Raw genomic sequence first — 20,822 nt, 5'->3', positions numbered from 1 at the left:
AAAACTGCAGGGAGGTTTGGGACAAATGTGACGAAACGCCGCTTTTAGTACTTGGCATATGTTGGGTATATAAATTCGTAATTTCAAACAGCGAATACGTGCATAGAGCCAGAATTTGGCTCCAAAATATGGCTCAGGCCTCGAAATTGGGATATTTTGAAAACTGTAGGGAGGTTTGGGACAAATGTGACCAAATGCCACTTTCAGTACTTGGCATATGATGGGTATAAAAAGTCGTAATTTCAAACTTCGAATACGTGCAGAGAGCCAGAATTTGGCTCCAAAGTATAGCTCAGGCCTCAAAATTTTGATATTTGGGATATTTCGAAAACTGCAGGGGAGTTTGTGCGAAATGTGAATCACTGCCGCTTTCAGGACTTGGCATATGTTGGGTATAAAATGTCGTAATTTCAAACCGCGAATACGTGCATAGAGCCAGAATTTTGCTCCAAAATATGGCTCAGGCCTCGAAATTGAGATGTCTGGGATATTTTGAAAACTGCAAGGGGGATTGGGACAAATGTGACCAAAGCCGCTTTCAGTACTTAGCACATGTTTTGCATAAAAAAGTCGTAATTTCAAACTGTGAATACGTGCAGAAAGCTAGAATTTGGCTCCAAAATATTGTTCAGGCCTCGAAATTGGGATATTTGGGATATATAGAAAACTGCAGGGGAGTTTGTGCGAAATGTGACTCACTGCCGCTTTCAGGACTTGGCATATGTTGGGAATAATATATCGTAATTTCAAACCGCGAAAACGTGCATAGAGCCAGAATTTGGCTCCAAAATATGGCTCAGGCCTCGAAATTGGGATGTTTGGGATATTTTGAAAACTGCAGGGAGGTTTGGGACAAATGTGACGAAACGCCGCTTTTAGTACTTGGCATATGTTGGGTATATAAATTCGTAATTTCAAACTGCGAATACGTGCAGAGAGCCAGAATTTGGTTCCAAAATATGGCTTATGCCTCGAAATTAGGATGTTTGGGATATTTTGAAAACTGCAGGGAGGTTTGGGACAAATGTGACCAAATGCCACTTTCAGTACTTGGCAAATGTTGGATATAAAAAGTCGTAACTTCAAACTTCGAATACGTGCAGAGTGCCAGAATTTGGCTCCAAAATATAGCTCAGGCCTTAAAATTGGGATATTTGGGATATTTCGAAAACTGCAGGGGAGTTTGTGCGAAATGTGACTCACTGCCGCTTACAGGACTTGGCATTTGTTGGGTATAAAATGTCGTAATTTCAAACCGCGAATACGTGCATAGAGCCAGAATTTGGCTCCAAAATATGGGTCTGGCCTCGAAATTGGGATGTTTGAGATATTTTGAAAACTGCAGGGGGGGGGGGGGTTTGGGACAAATGTGACCAAACTCCGCTTTCAGTACTTGGCATATATTGGGTATAAAAAAGTCGTAATTTCAAACTGCGAATATGAGCAGAAAGCTAGAATTTGGCTCCAAAATATTGTTCAGGCCTCGAAATTGGGATATTTTGGATATTTAGAAAACTGCAGGGGAGTTTGCGCAAAATGTGATTCACTGCCGCTTTCAGGACTTGGCATATGTTGGGTATAATATATCGTAATTTCAAACCGCGAAAACGTGCATAGAGCCAGAATTTGGCTCTAAAATATGGCTCAGGCCTTGAAATTGGGATGTTTGGGATATTTTGAAAACTGCAGGGAGGTTTGGGACAAATGTGACCAAATGCCACTTTCAGTACTTGGCATATGTTGGATATAAAAAGTCGTAACTTCAAACTTCAAATACGTGCAGAGTGCCAGAATTTGGCTCCAAAATATGGCTCAGGCCTCAAAATTTTGATATTTGGGATATTTCGAAAACTGCAGGTGAGTTTGTGCGAAATGTGACTCACTGCCGCTTTCAGGACTTGGCATATGTTGGGTATAAAATGTCGTAATTTTAAACCGCGAATACGTGCATAGAGCCAGAAGTTGGCTCCAAAATATTGCTCAGGCCTCGAAATTGGGATGTTTGAGATATTTTGAAAACTGCAAGGGGGGTTTGGGACAAATGTGACCAAACGCCGCTTTCAGTACTTGGCATATGTTGGGCATAAAAAAGTCGTAATTTCAAACTGCGTATATGAGCAGAAAGCTAGAATTTGGCTCCAAAATATTGTTCAGGCCTCGAAATTGGGATATTTTGGATATTTAGAAAACTGCAGGGGAGTTTGTGCAAAATGTGACTCACTGCTGCTTTCAGGACTTGGCATATGTTGGGTATAAAATATCGTAATTTCAAACCGCGAATACGTGCATAGAGCCAGAATTTGGCTCCAAAATATGGCTCAGGCCTCGAAATTGGGATGTTTGGGATATTTTGAAAACTGCAGGGAGGTTTGGGACAAATGTGACCAAATGCCACTTTCAGTACTTGGCATATGATGGGTATAAAAAGTCGTAATTTCAAACTTCGAATACGTGCAGAGAGCCAGATCTTGGCTCCAAAATATAGCTCAGGCCTCAAAATTGGGATATTTGGGATATTTCGAAAACTGCAGGGGAGTTTGTGCGAAATGTGAATCACTGCCGCTTTCAGGACTTGGCATATGTTGGGTATAAAATATCGTAATTTCAAACCGTGAATACGTGCATAGAACCAGAATTTGGCTCCAAAATATGGGTCAGGCCTCGAAATTGTGATATTTGGGATATTTTGAGAACTGCAGGGGGGGGTGGGGTTTGGACAAATGTGACCAAACGCCGCGTTCAGTACTTGGCATATGTTGGGTATAAAATGTCGTAATTTCAAACCGCGAATACGTGCAAAGAGCCAGAATTTTGCTCCAAAATATGGCTCAGGCCTCGAAATTGAGATGTTTGGGATATTTTGAAAACTGCAAGGGGGATTGGGACAAATGTGACCAAAGCCGCTTTCAGTACTTAGCATATGTTGGGCATAAAAAAGTCGTAATTTCAAACTGCGAATACGTGCAGAAAGCTAGAATTTGGCTCCAAAATATTGTTCAGGCCTCGAAATTGGGATATTTGGGATATTTAGAAAACTGCAGGCGAGTTTGTGCAAAATGTGACTCACTGCCACTTTCAGGAGATGGCATATGTTGGGTATAAAATATCGTAATTTCAAACCGCGAATACGTGCATAGAGCCAGAATTTGGCTCCAAAATATTGCTCAGGCCTCGAAATTGGGATGTTTGAGATATTTTGAAAACTGCAGGGGAGGGGGGGGGGGTTTGGGACAAATGTGACCAAACGCCGCTTTCAGTACTTAGCATATGTTGGGCATAAAAAAGTCGTAATTTCAAACTGCGAATACGTGCAGAAAGCTAGAATTTGGCTCCAAAATATTGTTCAGGCCTCGAAATTGGGATATTTTGGATATTTAGAAAACTGCAGGGGAGTTTGTTCAAAATGTGACTCACTGCCGCTTTCAGGACTTGGCATATGTTGGGTATAAAATATCGTAATTTCAAACCGCGAATACGTGCATAGTGCCAGAATTTTGCTCCAAAATATGGCTCAGGCCTCGAAATTGGGATGTTTGGGATATTTTGAAAACTGCAGGGAGGTTTGGGACAAATGTGACCAAAGGCCACTTTCAGTACTTGGCATATGATGGGTATAAAAAGTCGTAATTTCAAACTTCGAATACGTGCAGAGAGCCAGAATTTGGCTCCAAAATATAGCTCAGGCCTCAAAATTGGGATATTTGGGATATTTCGAAAACTGCCGGGGAGTTTGTGGGAAATGTGAATCACTGCCGCTTTCAGGACTTGGCATATGTTGGGTATAAAATGTCGTAATTTCAAACCGCGAATACGTGCATAGAGCCAGAATTTGGCTCCAAAATATTGCTCAGGCCTCGAAATTGGGATGTTTGAGATATTTTGAAAACTGCAGGGGGGGGGGGGGTTTGAGACAAATGTGACCAAACGCTGATTTCAGTACTTAGCATATGTTGGGCATAAAAAAGTCGTAATTTCAAACTGCGAATACGTGCAGAGAGCCAGAATTTGGCTCCAAAATATTGCTCAGGCCTCGAAATTGGGATGTTTGGGATATTTTGAAAACTGCAAGGGGGATTGAGACAAATGTGACCAAACGCCGCTTTCAGTACTTAGCATATGTTGGGCATAAAAAATTCGTAATTTCAAACTGCGAATACGTGCAGAAAGATAGAATTTGGCTCCAAAATATTGTTCAGGCCTCGAAATTGGGATATTTGGGATATTTAGAAAACTGCAGGGGAGTTTGTGCAAAATGTGATTCACTGTCGCTTTCAGGACTTGGCATATGTTGGGTATAATATATCGTAATTTCAAACCGCGAAAACGTGCATAGAGCATGAATTTGGCTCTAAAATATGGCTCAGGCCTTGAAATGGGGATGTTTGGGATATTTTGAAAACTGCAGGGAGGTTTGGGACAAATGTGACGAAACGCGGCTTTCAGGACTTGGCATATGTTGCGTATAATATATCGTAATTTCAAACCGCGAAAACGTGCATAGAGCCAGAATTTGGCTCTAAAATATGGCTCAGGCCTTGAAATTGGGATGTTTGGGATATTTTGAAAACTGCAGGGAGGTTTGGGACAAATGTGAGCAAATGCCACTTTCAGTACTTGGCATATGTTGGATATAAAAAGTCGTAACTTCAAACTTCGAATACGTGCAGAGGGCCAGAATTTGGCTCCAAAATATAGCTCAGGCCTCAAAATTGGGATATTTGGGATATTTCGAAAACTGCAGGGGAGTTTGTGCAAAATGTGACTCACTGCCGCTTTCAGGACTTGGCATATGTTGGGTATAAAATATCGTAATTTCAAACCGCGAATACGTGCATAGTGCCAGAATTTTGCTCCAAAATATGGCTCAGGCCTCGAAATTGGGATGTTTGGGATATTTTGAAAACTGCAGGGAGGTTTGGGACAAATGTGACCAAAGGCCACTTTCAGTACTTGGCATATGATAGGTATAAAAAGTCGTAATTTCAAACTTCGAATACGTGCAGAAAGCTAGAATTTGGCTCCAAAATATTGTTCAGGCCTCGAAATTGGGATATTTTGGATATTTAGAAAACTGCAGGCGAGTTTGTGCGAAATGTGACTCACTGCCGCTTCCAGGAGATGGCATATGTTGGGTATAAAATATCGTAATTTCAAACCGCGAATACGTGCATAGAGCCAGAATTTGGCTCCAAAATATTGCTCAGGCCTCGAAATTGGGATGTTTGAGATATTTTGAAAACTGCAGGGGGGGGGGGGGGGGTTTGAGACAAATGTGACCAAACGCTGCTTTCAGTACTTAGCATATGTTGGGCATAAAAAAGTCGTAATTTCAAACTGCGAATACGTGCAGAGAGCCAAAATTTGGCTCCAAAATATTGCTCAGGCCTCGAAATTGGGATGTTTGGGATATTTTGAAAACTGCAGGGGGGATTAAGACAAATGTGACCAAACGCCGCTTTCAGTACTTAGCATATGTTGGGCATAAAAAAGTCGTAATTTCAAACTGCGAATACGTGCAGAAAGATAGAATTTGGCTCCAAAATATTGTTCAGGCCTCGAAATTGGGATATTTGGGATATTTAGAAAACTGCAGGGGAGTTTGTGCAAAATGTGATTCACTGCCGCTTTCAGGACTTGGCATATGTTGGGTATAATATATCGTAATTTCAAACAGCGAAAACGTGCATAGAGCCAGAATTTGGCTCTAAAATATGGCTCAGGCCTTGAAATTGGGATGTTTGGGATATTTTGAAAACTGCAGGGAGGTTTGGGACAAATGTGACCAAATGCCACTTTCAGAACTTGGCATATGTTGGATATAAAAAGTCGTAACTTCAAACTTCAAATACGTGCAGAGTGCCCGAATTTGGCTCCAAAATATGGCTCAGGCCTCAAAATTTTGATATTTGGGATATTTCGAAAACTGCAGGTGAGTTTGTGCGAAATGTGACTCACTGCCGCTTTCAGGACTTGGCATATTTTGGGTATAAAATGTCGTAATTTTAAACCGCGAATACGTGCATAGAGCCAGAAGTTGGCTCCAAAATATTGCTCAGGCCTCGAAATTGGGATGTTTGAGATATTTTGAAAACTGCAAGGGGGGTTTGGGACAAATGTGACCAAACGCCGCTTTCAGTACTTGGCATATGTTGGGCATAAAAAAGTCGTAATTTCAAACTGCGTATATGAGCAGAAAGCTAGAATTTGGCTCCAAAATATTGTTCAGGCCTCGAAATTGGGATATTTGGGATATTTAGAAAACTGCAGGGGAGTTTGTGCAAAATGTGATTCACTGCCGCTTTCAGGACTTGGCATATGTTGGGTATAATATATCGTAATTTCAAACAGCGAAAACGTGCATAGAGCCAGAATTTGGCTCTAAAATATGGCTCAGGCCTTGAAATTGGGATGTTTGGGATATTTTGAAAACTGCAGGGAGGTTTGGGACAAATGTGACCAAATGCCACTTTCAGAACTTGGCATATGTTGGATATAAAAAGTCGTAACTTCAAACTTCAAATACGTGCAGAGTGCCCGAATTTGGCTCCAAAATATGGCTCAGGCCTCAAAATTTTGATATTTGGGATATTTCGAAAACTGCAGGTGAGTTTGTGCGAAATGTGACTCACTGCCGCTTTCAGGACTTGGCATATTTTGGGTATAAAATGTCGTAATTTTAAACCGCGAATACGTGCATAGAGCCAGAAGTTGGCTCCAAAATATTGCTCAGGCCTCGAAATTGGGATGTTTGAGATATTTTGAAAACTGCAAGGGGGGTTTGGGACAAATGTGACCAAACGCCGCTTTCAGTACTTGGCATATGTTGGGCATAAAAAAGTCGTAATTTCAAACTGCGTATATGAGCAGAAAGCTAGAATTTGGCTCCAAAATATTGTTCAGGCCTCGAAATTGGGATATTTGGGATATTTAGAAAACTGCAGGCGAGTTCGTGCGAAATGTGACTCACTGCCGCTTTCAGGACTTGGCATATGTTGGGTATAAAATATCGTAATTTCAAACCGCGAATACGTGCATTGTGCCAGAATTTTGCTCCAAAATATGGCTCAGGCCTCGAAATTGGGATGTTTGGGATATTTTGAAAACTGCAGGGAGGTTTGGGACAAATGTGACCAAAGGCCACTTTCAGTACTTGGCATATGATGGGTATAAAAATCGTAATTTCAAACTTCGAATACGTGCAGAAAGCTAGAATTTGGCTCCAAAATATTGTTCAGGCCTCGAAATTGGGATATTTTGGATATTTAGAAAACTGCAGGCGAGTTTGAGCGAAATGTGACTCACTGCCGCTTCCAGGAGATGGCATATGTTGGGTATAAAATATCGTAATTTCAAACCGAGAATACGTGCATAGAGCCAGAATTTGGCTCCAAAATATTGCTCAGGCCTCGAAATTGGGATGTTTGAGATATTTTGAAAACTGCAGGGGGGGGGGGGGGGTTTGAGACAAATGTGACCAAACGCTGCTTTCAGTACTTAGCATATGTTGGGCATAAAAAAGTCGTAATTTCAAACTGCGAATACGTGCAGAGAGCCAGAATTTGGCTCCAAAATATTGCTCAGGCCTCGAAATTGGGATGTTTGGGATATTTTGAAAACTGCAGGGGGGATTGAGACAAATGTGATTCACTGCCGCTTTCAGGACTTGGCATATGTTGCGTATAATATATCGTAATTTCAAACCGCGAAAACGTGCATAGAGCCAGAATTTGGCTCTAAAATATGGCTCAGGCCTTGAAATTGGGATGTTTGGGATATTTTGAAAACTGCAGGGAGGTTTGGGACAAATGTGACCAAATGCCACTTTCAGTACTTGGCATATGTTGGATATAAAAAGTCGTAACTTCAAACTTCGAATACGTGCAGAGTGCCAGAATTTGGCTCCAAAATATGGCTCAGGCCTCAAAATTTTGATATTTGGGATATTTCGAAAACTGCAGGTGAGTTTGTGCGAAATGTGACTCACTGCCGCTTTCAGGACTTGGCATATTTTGGGTATAAAATGTCGTAATTTTAAACCGCGAATACGTGCATAGAGCCAGAAGTTGGCTCCAAAATATTGCTCAGGCCTCGAAATTGGGATGTTTGAGATATTTTGAAAACTGCAAGGGGGGTTTGGGACAAATGTGACCAAACGCCGCTTTCAGTACTTGGCATATGTTGGGCATAAAAAAGTCGTAATTTCAAACTGCGTATATGAGCAGAAAGCTAGAATTTGGCTCCAAAATATTGTTCAGGCCTCGAAATTGGGATATTTGGGATATTTAGAAAACTGCAGGCGAGTTTGTGCGAAATGTGACTCACTGCCGCTTTCAGGACTTGGCATATGTTGGGTATAAAATATCGTAATTTCAAACCGCGAATACGTGCATTGTGCCAGAATTTTGCTCCAAAATATGGCTCAGGCCTCGAAATTGGGATGTTTGGGATATTTTGAAAACTGCAGGGAGGTTTGGGACAAATGTGACCAAAGGCCACTTTCAGTACTTGGCATATGATGGGTATAAAAATCGTAATTTCAAACTTCGAATACGTGCAGAAAGCTAGAATTTGGCTCCAAAATATTGTTCAGGCCTCGAAATTGGGATATTTTGGATATTTAGAAAACTGCAGGCGAGTTTGAGCGAAATGTGACTCACTGCCGCTTCCAGGAGATGGCATATGTTGGGTATAAAATATCGTAATTTCAAACCGAGAATACGTGCATAGAGCCAGAATTTGGCTCCAAAATATTGCTCAGGCCTCGAAATTGGGATGTTTGAGATATTTTGAAAACTGCAGGGGGGGGGGGGGGGTTGAGACAAATGTGACCAAACGCTGCTTTCAGTACTTAGCATATGTTGGGCATAAAAAAGTCGTAATTTCAAACTGCGAATACGTGCAGAGAGCCAGAATTTGGCTCCAAAATATTGCTCAGGCCTCGAAATTGGGATGTTTGGGATATTTTGAAAACTGCAGGGGGGATTGAGAGAAATGTGATTCACTGCCGCTTTCAGGACTTGGCATATGTTGCGTATAATATATCGCAATTTCAAACCGCGAAAACGTGCATAGAGCCAGAATTTGGCTCTAAAATATGGCTCAGGCCTTGAAATTGGGATGTTTGGGATATTTTGAAAACTGCAGGGAGGTTTGGGACAAATGTGACCAAATGCCACTTTCAGTACTTGGCATATGTTGGATATAAAAAGTCGTAACTTCAAACTTCGAATACGTGCAGAGTGCCAGAATTTGGCTCCAAAATATAGCTCAGGCCTCAAAATTGGGATATTTGGGATATTTCGAAAACTGCAGGGGAGTTTGTGCGAAATGTGACTCACTGCCGCTTACAGGACTTGGCATATGTTGGGTATAAAATGTCATAATTTCAAACCGCGAATACGTGCATAGAGCCAGAATTTGGCTCCAAAATATGGGTCAGGCCTCGAAATTGGGATGTTTGAGATATTTTGAAAACTGCAGGGGGGGGGGGGTTGGGACAAATGTGACCAAACTCCGCTTTCAGTACTTGGCATATATTGGGTATAAAAAAGTCGTAATTTCAAACTGCGAATATGAGCAGAAAGCTAGAATTTGGCTACAAAATATTGTTCAGGCCTCGAAATTGGGATATTTTGGATATTTAGAAAACTGCAGGGGAGTTTGTGCAAAATGTGACTCACTGCCGCTTTCAGGACTTGGCATATGTTGGGTATAAAATATCGTAATTTCAAACCGCGAATACGTGCATAGTGCCAGAATTTTGCTCCAAAATATAGCTCAGGCCTCGAAATTGGGATGTTTGGGATATTTTGAAAACTGCAGGGAGGTTTGGGACAAATGTGACCAAAGGCCACTTTCAGTACTTGGCATATGATGGGTATAAAAAGTCGTAATTTCAAACTGCGAATATGAGCAGAAAGCTAGAATTTGGCTCCAAAATATTGTTCAGGCCTCGAAATTGGGATATTTTGGATATTTAGAAAACTGCAGGCGAGTTTGTGCGAAATGTGACTCACTGCCGCTTCCAGGAGATGGCATATGTTGGGTATAAAATATCGTAATTTCAAACCGCGAATACGTGCATAGAGCCAGAATTTGGCTCCAAAATAATGCTCAGGCCTCGAAATTGGGATGTTTGAGATATTTTGAAAACTGCAGGGGGGGGGGGGTTTGAGACAAATGTGACCAAACGCTGCTTTCAGTACTTAGCATATGTTGGGCATAAAAAATTCGTAATTTCAAACTGCGAATACGTGCAGAGAGCCAGAATTTGGCTCCAAAATATTGCTGAGGCCTCGAAATTGGGATGTTTGGGATATTTTGAAAACTGCAGGGGGGATTAAGACAAATGTGACCAAACGCCGCTTTCAGTACTTAGCATATGTTGGGCATAAAAAAGTCGTAATTTCAAACTGCGAACACGTGCAGAAAGATAGAATTTGGCTCCAAAATATTGTTCAGGCCTCGAAATTGGGATATTTGGGATATTTAGAAAACTGCAGGGGAGTTTGTGCAAAATGTGATTCACTGCCGCTTTCAGGACTTGGCATATGTTGGGTATAATATATCGTAATTTCAAACAGCGAAAACGTGCATAGAGCCAGAATTTGGCTCTAAAATATGGCTCTGGCCTTGAAATTGGGATGTTTGGGATATTTTGAAAACTGCAGGGAGGTTTGGGACAAATGTGACCAAATGCCACTTTCAGAACTTGGCATATGTTGGATATAAAAAGTCGTAACTTCAAACTTCAAATACTTGCAGAGTGCCCGAATTTGGCTCCAAAATATGGCTCAGGCCTCAAAATTTTGATATTTGGGATATTTCGAAAACTGCAGGTAAGTTTGTGCGAAATGTGACTCACTGCCGCTTTCAGGACTTGGCATATTTTGGGTATAAAATGTCGTAATTTTAAACCGCGAATACGTGCATAGAGCCAGAATTTGGCTCCAAAATATTGCTCAGGCCTCGAAATTGGGATGTTTGAGATATTTTGAAAACTGCAGGGGAGGGGGGGGGGGGGGGTTTGGGACAAATGTGACCAAACGCCGCTTTCAGTACTTAGCATATGTTGGGCATAAAAAAGTCGTAATTTCAAACTGCGAATACGTGCAGAAAACTAGAATTTGGCTCCAAAATATTGTTCAGGCCGAGAAATTGGGATATTTTGGATATTTAGAAAACTGCAGGGGAGTTTGTGCAAAATGTGACTCACTGCCGCTTTCAGGACTTGGCATATGTTGGGTATAAAATATCGTAATTTCAAACCGCGAATACGTGCATAGAGCCAGAATTTGGCTCCAAAATATGGCTCAGGCCTCGAAATTGGGATGTTTGGGATATTTTGAAAACTGCAGGGAGGTTTGGGACAAATGTGACCAAATGCCACTTTCAGTACTTGGCATATGATGGGTATAAAAAGTCGTAATTTCAAACTTCGAATACGTGCAGAGAGCCAGAATTTGGCTCCAAAATATAGCTCAGGCCTCAAAATTGGGATATTTGGGATATTTCGAAAACTGCCGGGGAGTTTGTGCGAAATGTGAATCACTGCCGCTTTCAGGACTTGGCATATGTTGGGTATAAAATGTTGTAATTTTAAACCGCGAATACGTGCATAGAGCCAGAATTTGGCTCCAAAATATTGCTCAGGCCTCGAAATTGGGATGTTTGAGATATTTTGAAAACTGCAGGAGGGGGGTGTTTGGGACAAATGTGGCCAAACGCTGCTTTCAGTACTTAGCATATGATGGGCATAAAAAAGTCGTAATTTCAAACTGCGAATACGTGCAGAGAGCCAGAATTTGGCTCCAAAATATTGCTCAGGCCTCGAAATTGGGATGTTTGGGATATTTTGAAAACTGCAGGGGGGATTGAGACAAATGTGACCAAACGCCGCTTTCAGTACTTAGCATATGTTGGGCATAAAAAAGTCGTAATTTCAAACTGCGAATACGTGCAGAAAGCTTGAATTTGGCTCCAAAATATTGTTCAGGCCTCGAAATTGGGATATTTGGGATATTTAGAAAACTGCAGGGGAGTTTGTGCAAAATGTGACTCACTGCCGCTTTCAGGACTTGGCATATGTTGGGTATAATATATCGTAATTTCAAACCGCGAAAACGTGCATAGAGCCTGAAGTTGGCTCCAAAATATTGCTCAGGCCTCGAAATTGGGATGTTTGAGATATTTTGAAAACTGCAAGGGGGGTTTGGGACAAATGTGACCAAACGCCGCTTTCAGTACTTGGCATATGTTGGGCATAAAAAAGTCGTAATTTCAAACTGCGTATATGAGCAGAAAGCTAGAATTTGGCTCCAAAATATTGTTCAGGCCTCGAAATTGGGATATTTTAGATATTTAGAAAACTGCAGTGGAGTTTGTGCAAAATGTGACTCACTGCCGCTTTCAGGACTTGGCATATGTTGGGTATAAAATATCGTAATTTCAAACCGCGAATACGTGCATAGAGCCAGAATTTGGCTCCAAAATATGGCTCAGGCCTCGAAATTGGGATGTTTGGGATATTTTGAAAACTGCAGGGAGGTTTGGGACAAATGTGACCAAATGCCACTTTCAGTACTTGGCATATGATGGGTATAAAAAGTCGTAATTTCAAACTGCGAATACGTGCAGAAAGCTTGAATTTGGCTCCAAAATATAGCTCAGGCCTCAAAATTGGGATATTTGGGATATTTCGAAAACTGCAGGGGAGTTTGTGCGAAATGTGAATCACTGCCGCTTTCAGGACTTGGCATATGTTGGGTATAAAATGTCGTAATTTCAAACCGCAAATACGTGCATAGAGCCAGAATTTTACTCCAAAATATGGCTCAGGCCTCGAAATTGAGATGTTTGGGATATTTTGAAAAGTGCAAGGGGGATTGGGACAAATGTGACCAAAGCCGCTTTCAGTACTTAGCATATGTTGGGCTTAAAAAAGTCGTAATTTCAAACTGCGAATACGTGCAGAAAGCTAGAATTTGGCTCCAAAATATTGTTCATGCCTCGAAATTGGGATATTTGGGATATTTAGAAAACTGCAGGCGAGTTTGTGCAAAATGTGACTCACTGCCGCTCTCAGGAGATGGCATATGTTGGGTATAAAATATCGTAATTTCAAACCGCGAATACGTGCATAGAGCCAGAATTTGGCTCCAAAATAATGCTCAGGCCTCGAAATTGGGATGTTTCAGATATTTTGAAAACTGCAAGGGGGGGTTTGGGACAAATGAGACCAAACGCCGCTTTCAGTACTTGGCATATGTTGGGCATAAAAAAGTCGTAATTTCAAACTGCGAATATGTGCAGGAAGCTAGAATTTGGCTCCAAAATATTGTTCAGGCCTCGAAATTGGGATATTTGGGATATTTAAAAAACTGCAGGCGAGTTTGTGCGAAATGTGACTCACTGCCGCTTTCAGGAGATGGCATATGTTGGGTATAAAATATCGTAATTTCAAACCGCGAATACGTGCATAGAGCCAGAATTTGGCTCCAAAATATTGCTCAGGCCTCGAAATTGTGATGTTGGAGATATTTTGAAAACTGCAGGGGTGGGGGGTGTTTAGACAAATGTGACCAAACGCCGCGTTCAGTGCTTGGCATATGTTGGGTATAAAATGTCGTAATTTCAAACCGCGAATACGTGCATAGAGCCAGTATTTTGCTCCAAAATATGGTTCAGGCCTCGAAATTGAGATCTTTGGGATATTTTGAAAACTGCAAGGGGGATTGGGACAAATGTGACCAAAGCCGCTTTCAGTACTTAGCATATGTTGGGCATAAAAAAGTCGTAATTTCAAACTACAAATATGTGCAGAAAGCTAGAATTTGGCTCCAAAATATTGTTCAGGCCTCGAAATTGGGATATTTGGGATATTTAGAAAACTGCAGGGGAGTTTGTGCGAAATGTGACTCACTGCCGCTTTCAGGACTTGGCATATGTAGGGTATAAAATGTCGTAATTTTAAACCGCGAATACGTGCATAGAGCCAGAATTTGGCTCCAAAATATTGCTCAGGCCTCGAAATTGGGATGTTTGAGATATTTTGAAAACTGCAAGGGGGGGTTTGGGACAAATGTGACCAAACGCCGCTTTCAGTATTTGGCATATGTTGGGCATAAAAAAGTCGTAATTTCAAACTGCGAATATGTGCAGGAAGCTAGAATTTGGCTCCAAAATATTGTTCAGGCCTCGAAATTGGGATATTTGGGATATTTAGAAAACTGCAGGCGAGTTTGTGCGAAATGTGACTCACTGCCGCTTTCAGGAGATGGCATATGTTGGGTATAAAATATCGTAATTTCAAACCGCGAATACGTGCATAGAGCCAGAATTTGGCTCCAAAATATTGCTCAGGCCTCGAAATTGGGATGTTTGAGATATTTTGAAAACTGCAGGGGGGGGGGGTTGAGACAAATGTGACAAAACGCTGCTTTCAGTACTTAGCATATGTTAGGCATAAAAAAGTCGTAATTTCAAACTGCGAATATGTGCAGAGAGCCAGAATTTGGCTCCAAAATATTGCTCAGGCCTCGAAATTGGGATGTTTGGGATATTTTGAAAACTGCAGGGGGGATTGAGACAAATGTGACCAAACGCCGCTTTCAGTACTTAGCATATGTTGGGCATAAAAAAGTCGTAATTTCAAACTGCGAATACGTGCAGAAAGATAGAATTTGGCTCCAAAATATTGTTCAGGCCTCGAAATTGGGATATTTGGGATATTTAGAAAACTGCAGGGGAGTTTGTGCAAAATGTGATTCACTGCCGCTTTCAGGACTTGGCATATGTTGGGTATAATATATCGTAATTTCAAACCGCGAAAACTTGCATAGAGCCAGAATTTGGCTCTAAAATATGGCTCAGGCCTTGAAATTGGGATGTTTGGGATATTTTGAAAACTGCAGGGAGGTTTGGGACAAATGTGACGAAACGCGGCTTTCAGTACTTGGTATATGTTGGGTATATAAATTCGTAATTTCAAACTGCGAATACGTGCAGAGAGCCAGAATTTTGCTCCAAAATATGGCTCATGCATCGAAATTGGGATGTTTGGGATATTTTGAAAACTGCAGGGAGGTTTGGAACAAATGTGACCAAATGCCACTTTCAGTACTTGGCATATGTTGGATATAAAAAGTCGTAACTTCAAACTTCAAATACGTGCAGAGTGCCAGAATTTGGCTCCAAAATTTGGCTCAGGCCTCAAAATTTTGATATTTGGGATATTTCGAAAACTGCAGGTGAGTTTGTGCGAAATGTGACTCACTGCCGCTTTCAGGACTTGGCATATGTTGGGTATAAAATGTTGAAATTTTAAACCGCGAATACGTGCATAGAGCCAGAATTTGGCTCCAAAATATTGCTCAGGCCTCGAAATTGGGATGTTTGAGATATTTTGAAAACTGCAAGGGGGGGGTTTAGGATAAATGTGACCAAACGCCGCTTTCAGTACTTGGCATATGTTGGGCATAAAAAAGTCGTAATTTCAAACTGCGAATATGTGCAGGAAGCTAGAATTTGGCTCCAAAATATTGTTCAGGCCTCGAAATTGGGATATTTAGAAAACTGCAGGCGAGTTTGTGCGAAATGTGACTCACTGCCGCTTTCAGGAGATGGCATATGTTGGGTATAAAATATCGTAATTTCAAACCGCGAATACGTGCATAGAGCCAGAATTTGGCTCCAAAATATTGCTCAGGCCTCGAAATTGGGATGTTTGAGATATTTTGAAAACTGCAGGAGGGGGGTGTTTGGGACAAATGTGACCAAACGCTGCTTTCAGTACTTAGCATATGTTGGGCATAAAAAAGTCGTAATTTCAAACTGCGAATACGTGCAGAGAGCCAGAATTTGGCTCCAAAATATTGCTCAGGCCTCGAAATTGGGATGTTTGGGATATTTTGAAAACTGCAGGGGGGATTGAGACAAATGTGACCAAACGCCGCTTTCAGTACTTAGCATATGTTGGGCATAAAAAAGTCGTAATTTCAAACTGCGAATACGTGCAGAAAGCTTGAATTTGGCTCCAAAATATTGTTCAGGCCTCGAAATTGGGATATTTGGGATATTTAGAAAACTGCAGGGGAGTTTGTGCAAAATGTGACTCACTGCCGCTTTCAGGACTTGGCATATGTTGGGTATAATATATCGTAATTTCAAACCGCGAAAACGTGCATAGAGCCTGAAGTTGGCTCCAAAATATTGCTCAGGCCTCGAAATTGGGATGTTTGAGATATTTTGAAAACTGCAAGGGGGGTTTGGGACAAATGTGACCAAACGCCGCTTTCAGTACTTGGCATATGTTGGGCATAAAAAAGTCGTAATTTCAAACTGCGTATATGAGCAGAAAGCTAGAATTTGGCTCCAAAATATTGTTCAGGCCTCGAAATTGGGATATTTTGGATATTTAGAAAACTGCAGTGGAGTTTGTGCAAAATGTGACTCACTGCTGCTTTCAGGACTTGGCATATGTTGGGTATAAAATATCGTAATTTCAAACCGCGAATACGTGCATAGAGCCAGAATTTGGCTCCAAAATATGGCTCAGGCCTCGAAATTGGGATGTTTGGGATATTTTGAAAACTGCAGGGAGGTTTGGGACAAATGTGACCAAATGCCACTTTCAGTACTTGGCATATGATGGGTATAAAAAGTCGTAATTTCAAACTTCGAATACGTGCAGAGAGCCAGAATTTGGCTCCAAAATATAGCTCAGGCCTCAAAATTGGGATATTTGGGATATTTCGAAAACTGCAGGGGAGTTTGTGCGAAATGTGAATCACTGCCGCTTTCAGGACTTGGCATATGTTGGGTATAAAATGTCGTAATTTCAAACCGCAAATACGTGCATAGAGCCAGAATTTTGCTCCAAAATATGGCTCAGGCCTCGAAATTGAGATGTTTGGGATATTTTGAAAACTGCAAGGGGGATTGGGACAAATGTGACCAAAGCCGCTTTCAGTACTTAGCATATGTTGGGCTTAAAAAAGTCGTAATTTCAAACTGCGAATACGTGCAGAAAGCTAGAATTTGGCTCCAAAATATTGTTCATGCCTCGAAATTGGGATATTTGGGATATTTAGAAAACTGCAGGCGAGTTTGTGCAAAATGTGACTCACTGCCGCTCTCAGGAGATGGCATATGTTGGGTATAAAATATCGTAATTTCAAACCGCGAATACGTGCATAGAGCCAGAATTTGGCTCCAAAATAATGCTCAGGCCTCGAAATTGGGATGTTTCAGATATTTTGAAAACTGTAAGGGGGGGTTTGGGACAAATGTGACCAAACGCCGCTTTCAGTACTTGGCATATGTTGGGCATAAAAAAGTCGTAATTTCAAACTGCGAATATGTGCAGGAAGCTAGAATTTGGCTCCAAAATATTGTTCAGGCCTCGAAATTGGGATATTTGGGATATTTAGAAAACTGCAGGCGAGTTTGTGCGAAATGTGACTCACTGATGCTTTCAGGAGATGGCATATGTTGGGTATAAAATATCGTAATTTCAAACCGCGAATACGTGCATAGAGCCAGAATTTGGCTCCAAAATATTGCTCAGGCCTCGAAATTGTGATGTTGGAGATATTTTGAAAACTGCAGGGGGGGGGGGTGGTGTTTGGACAAATGTGACCAAACGCCGCGTTCAGTGCTTGGCATATGCTGGGTATAAAATGTCGTAATTTCAAACCGCGAATACGTGCATAGAGCCAGAATTTTGCTCCAAAATATGGCTCAGGCCTCGAAATTGAGATGTTTGGGATATTTTGAAAACTGCAAGGGGGATTGGGACAAATGTGACCAAAGCCGCTCTCAGTACTTAGCAAATGTTGGGCATAAAAAAGTCGTAATTTCAAACTGCGAATACTTGCAGAAAGCTAGAATTTGGCTCCAAAATATTGTTCAGGCCTCGAAATTGGGATATTTGGGATATTTTGAAAACTGCAGGGGAGTTTGTGCGAAATGTGACTCACTGCCGCTTTCAGGACTTGGCATATGTTGGGTATAAAATGTCGTAATTTTAAACCGCGAATACGTGCATAGAGCCAGAATTTGGCTCCAAAATATTGCTCAGGCCTCGAAATTGGGATGTTTGAGATATTTTGAAAACTGCAAGGGGGGGTTTGGGACAAATGTGACCAAACGCCGCTTTCAGTACTTGGCATATGTTGGGCATAAAAAAGTCGTAATTTCAAACTGCGAATATGTGCAGGAAGCTAGAATTTGGCTCCAAAATATTGTTCAGGCCTCGAAATTGGGATATTTGGGATATTTAGAAAACTGCAGGCGAGTTTGTGCGAAATGTGACTCACTGCCGCTTTCAGGAGATGGCATATGTTGGGTATAAAATATCGTAATTTCAAACCACGAATACGTGCAAAGAGCCAGAATTTGGCTCCAAAATATTGCTCAGGCCTCGAAATTGGGATGTTTGAGATATTTTGAAAACTGCAGGGGGGGGGGGGGTTGAGACAAATGTGACCAAACGCTGCTTTCAGTACTTAGCATATGTTGGGCATAAAAAAGTCGTAATTTCAAACTGCGAATACGTGCAGAGAGCCAGAATTTGGCTCCAAAATATTGCTCAGGCCTCGAAATTGGGATGTTTGGGATATTTTGAAAACTGCAGGGGGGATTGAGACAAATGTGACCAAACGCCGCTTTCAGTACTTAGCATATGTTGGGCATAAAAAAGTCGTAATTTCAAACTGCGAATACGTGCAGAAAGATAGAATTTGGCTCCAAAATATTGTTCAGGCCTCGAAATTTGGATATTTGGGATATTAAGAAAACTGCAGGGGAGTTTGTGCAAAATGTGATTCACTGCCGCTTTCAGGACTTGGCATATGTTGGGTATAATATATCGTAATTTCAAACCGCGAAAACGTGCATAGAGCCAGAATTTGGCTCTAAAATATGGCTCAGGCCTTGAAATTGGGATGTTTGGGATATTTTGAAAACTGCAGGGAGGTTTGGGACAAATGTGACGAAACGCGGCTTTCAGTACTTGGCATATGTTGGGTATATAAATTCGTAATTTCAAACTGCGAATACGTGCAGAGAGCCAGAATTTTGCTCCAAAATATGGCTCATGCCTCGAAATTGGGATGTTTGGGATATTTTGAAAACTGCAGGGAGGTTTGGAACAAATGTGACCAAATGCCACTTTCAGTACTTGGCATATGTTGGATATAAAAAGTCGTAACTTCAAACTTCAAATACGTGCAGAGTGCCAGAATTTGGCTCCAAAATATGGCTCAGGCCTCAAAATTTTGATATTTGGGATATTTCGAAAACTGCAGGTGAGTTTGTGCGAAATGTGACTCACTGCCGCTTTCAGGACTTGGCATATGTTGGGTATAAAATGTCGTAATTTTAAACCGCGAATACGTGCATAGAGCCAGAAGTTGGCTCAAAAATAATGCTCAGGCCTCGAAATTGGGATGTTTGAGATATTTTGAAAACTGCAAGGGGGTTTGGGACAAATGTGACCAAACGCCGCTTTCAGTACTTGGCATATGTTGGGCATAAAAAAGTCGTAATTTCAAACTGCGTATATGAGCAGAAAGCTAGAATTTGGCTACAAAATATTGTTCAGGCCTCGAAATTGGGATATTTTGGATATTTAGAAAACTGCAGGGGAGTTTGTGCAAAATGTGACTCACTGCCTCTTTCAGGACTTGCCATATGTTGGGTATAAAATATCGTAATTTCAAACCGCGAATACGTGCATAGAGCCAGAATTTGGCTCCAAAATATGGCTCAGGCCTCGAAATTGGGATGTTTGGGATATTTTGAAAACTGCAGGGAGGTTTGGGGCAAATGTGACCAAATGCCACTTTCAGTACTTAGCATATGATGGGTATAAAAAGTCGTAATTTCAAACTTCGAATACGTGCAGAGAGCCATATCTTGGCTCCAAAATATAGCTCAGGCCTCAAAATTGGGATATTTCGGATATTTCGAAAACTGCAGGGGAGTTTGTGCGAAATGTGAATCACTGCCGCTTTCAGGACTTGGCATATGTTGGGTATAAAATGTCGTAATTTCAAACCGCGAATACATGCATAGAGCCAGAATTTTGCTCCAAAATATGGCTCAGGCCTCGAAATTGAGATGTTTGGGATATTTTGAAAACTGCAAGGGGGGATTGGGACAAATGTGACCAAAGCCGCTTTCAGTACTTAGCATATGTTGGGCATAAAAAAGTCGTAATTTCAAACTGCGAATACGTGCAGAAAGCTAGAATTTGGCTCCAAAATATTGCTCAGGCCTCGAAATTGGGATGTTTGAGATATTTTGAAAACTGCAGGGGAGTTTGTGCGAAATGTGACTCACTGCCGCTTTCAGGACTTTGCATATGTTTGGTATAAAATGTCGTAATTTTAAACCGCGAATACGTGTATAGAGCCAGAATTTGGCTCCAAAATATTGCTCAGGCCTCGAAATTGGGATGTTTGAGATATTTTGAAAACTGCAAGGGGGGTTTGGGACAAATGTGACCATCGCCGCTTTCACTACTTGGCATATATTGGGCATAAAAAAGTCGTAATTTCAAACTGCGAATATGTGCAGAAAGCTAGAATTTGGCTCCAAAATATTGTTCAGGCCTCGAAATTGGGATATTTGGGATATTTAGAAAACTGCAGGCGAGTTTGTGCAAAATGTGACTCACAGCCGCTTTCAGGACTTGGCATATGTTGGGTATAATATATCGTAATTTCAAACCGCGAAAACGTGCATAGAGCCAGAATTTGGCTCTAAAATATGGCTCAGGCCTCGAAATTGGGATGTTTGGGATATTTTGAAAACTGCAG

Source organism: Procambarus clarkii, chromosome 10, assembly GCF_040958095.1.
Source record: "Procambarus clarkii isolate CNS0578487 chromosome 10, FALCON_Pclarkii_2.0, whole genome shotgun sequence".
Lineage (NCBI taxonomy): Eukaryota > Metazoa > Arthropoda > Malacostraca > Decapoda > Cambaridae > Procambarus > Procambarus clarkii.
This window is presented reverse-complemented; position numbering follows the sequence as displayed.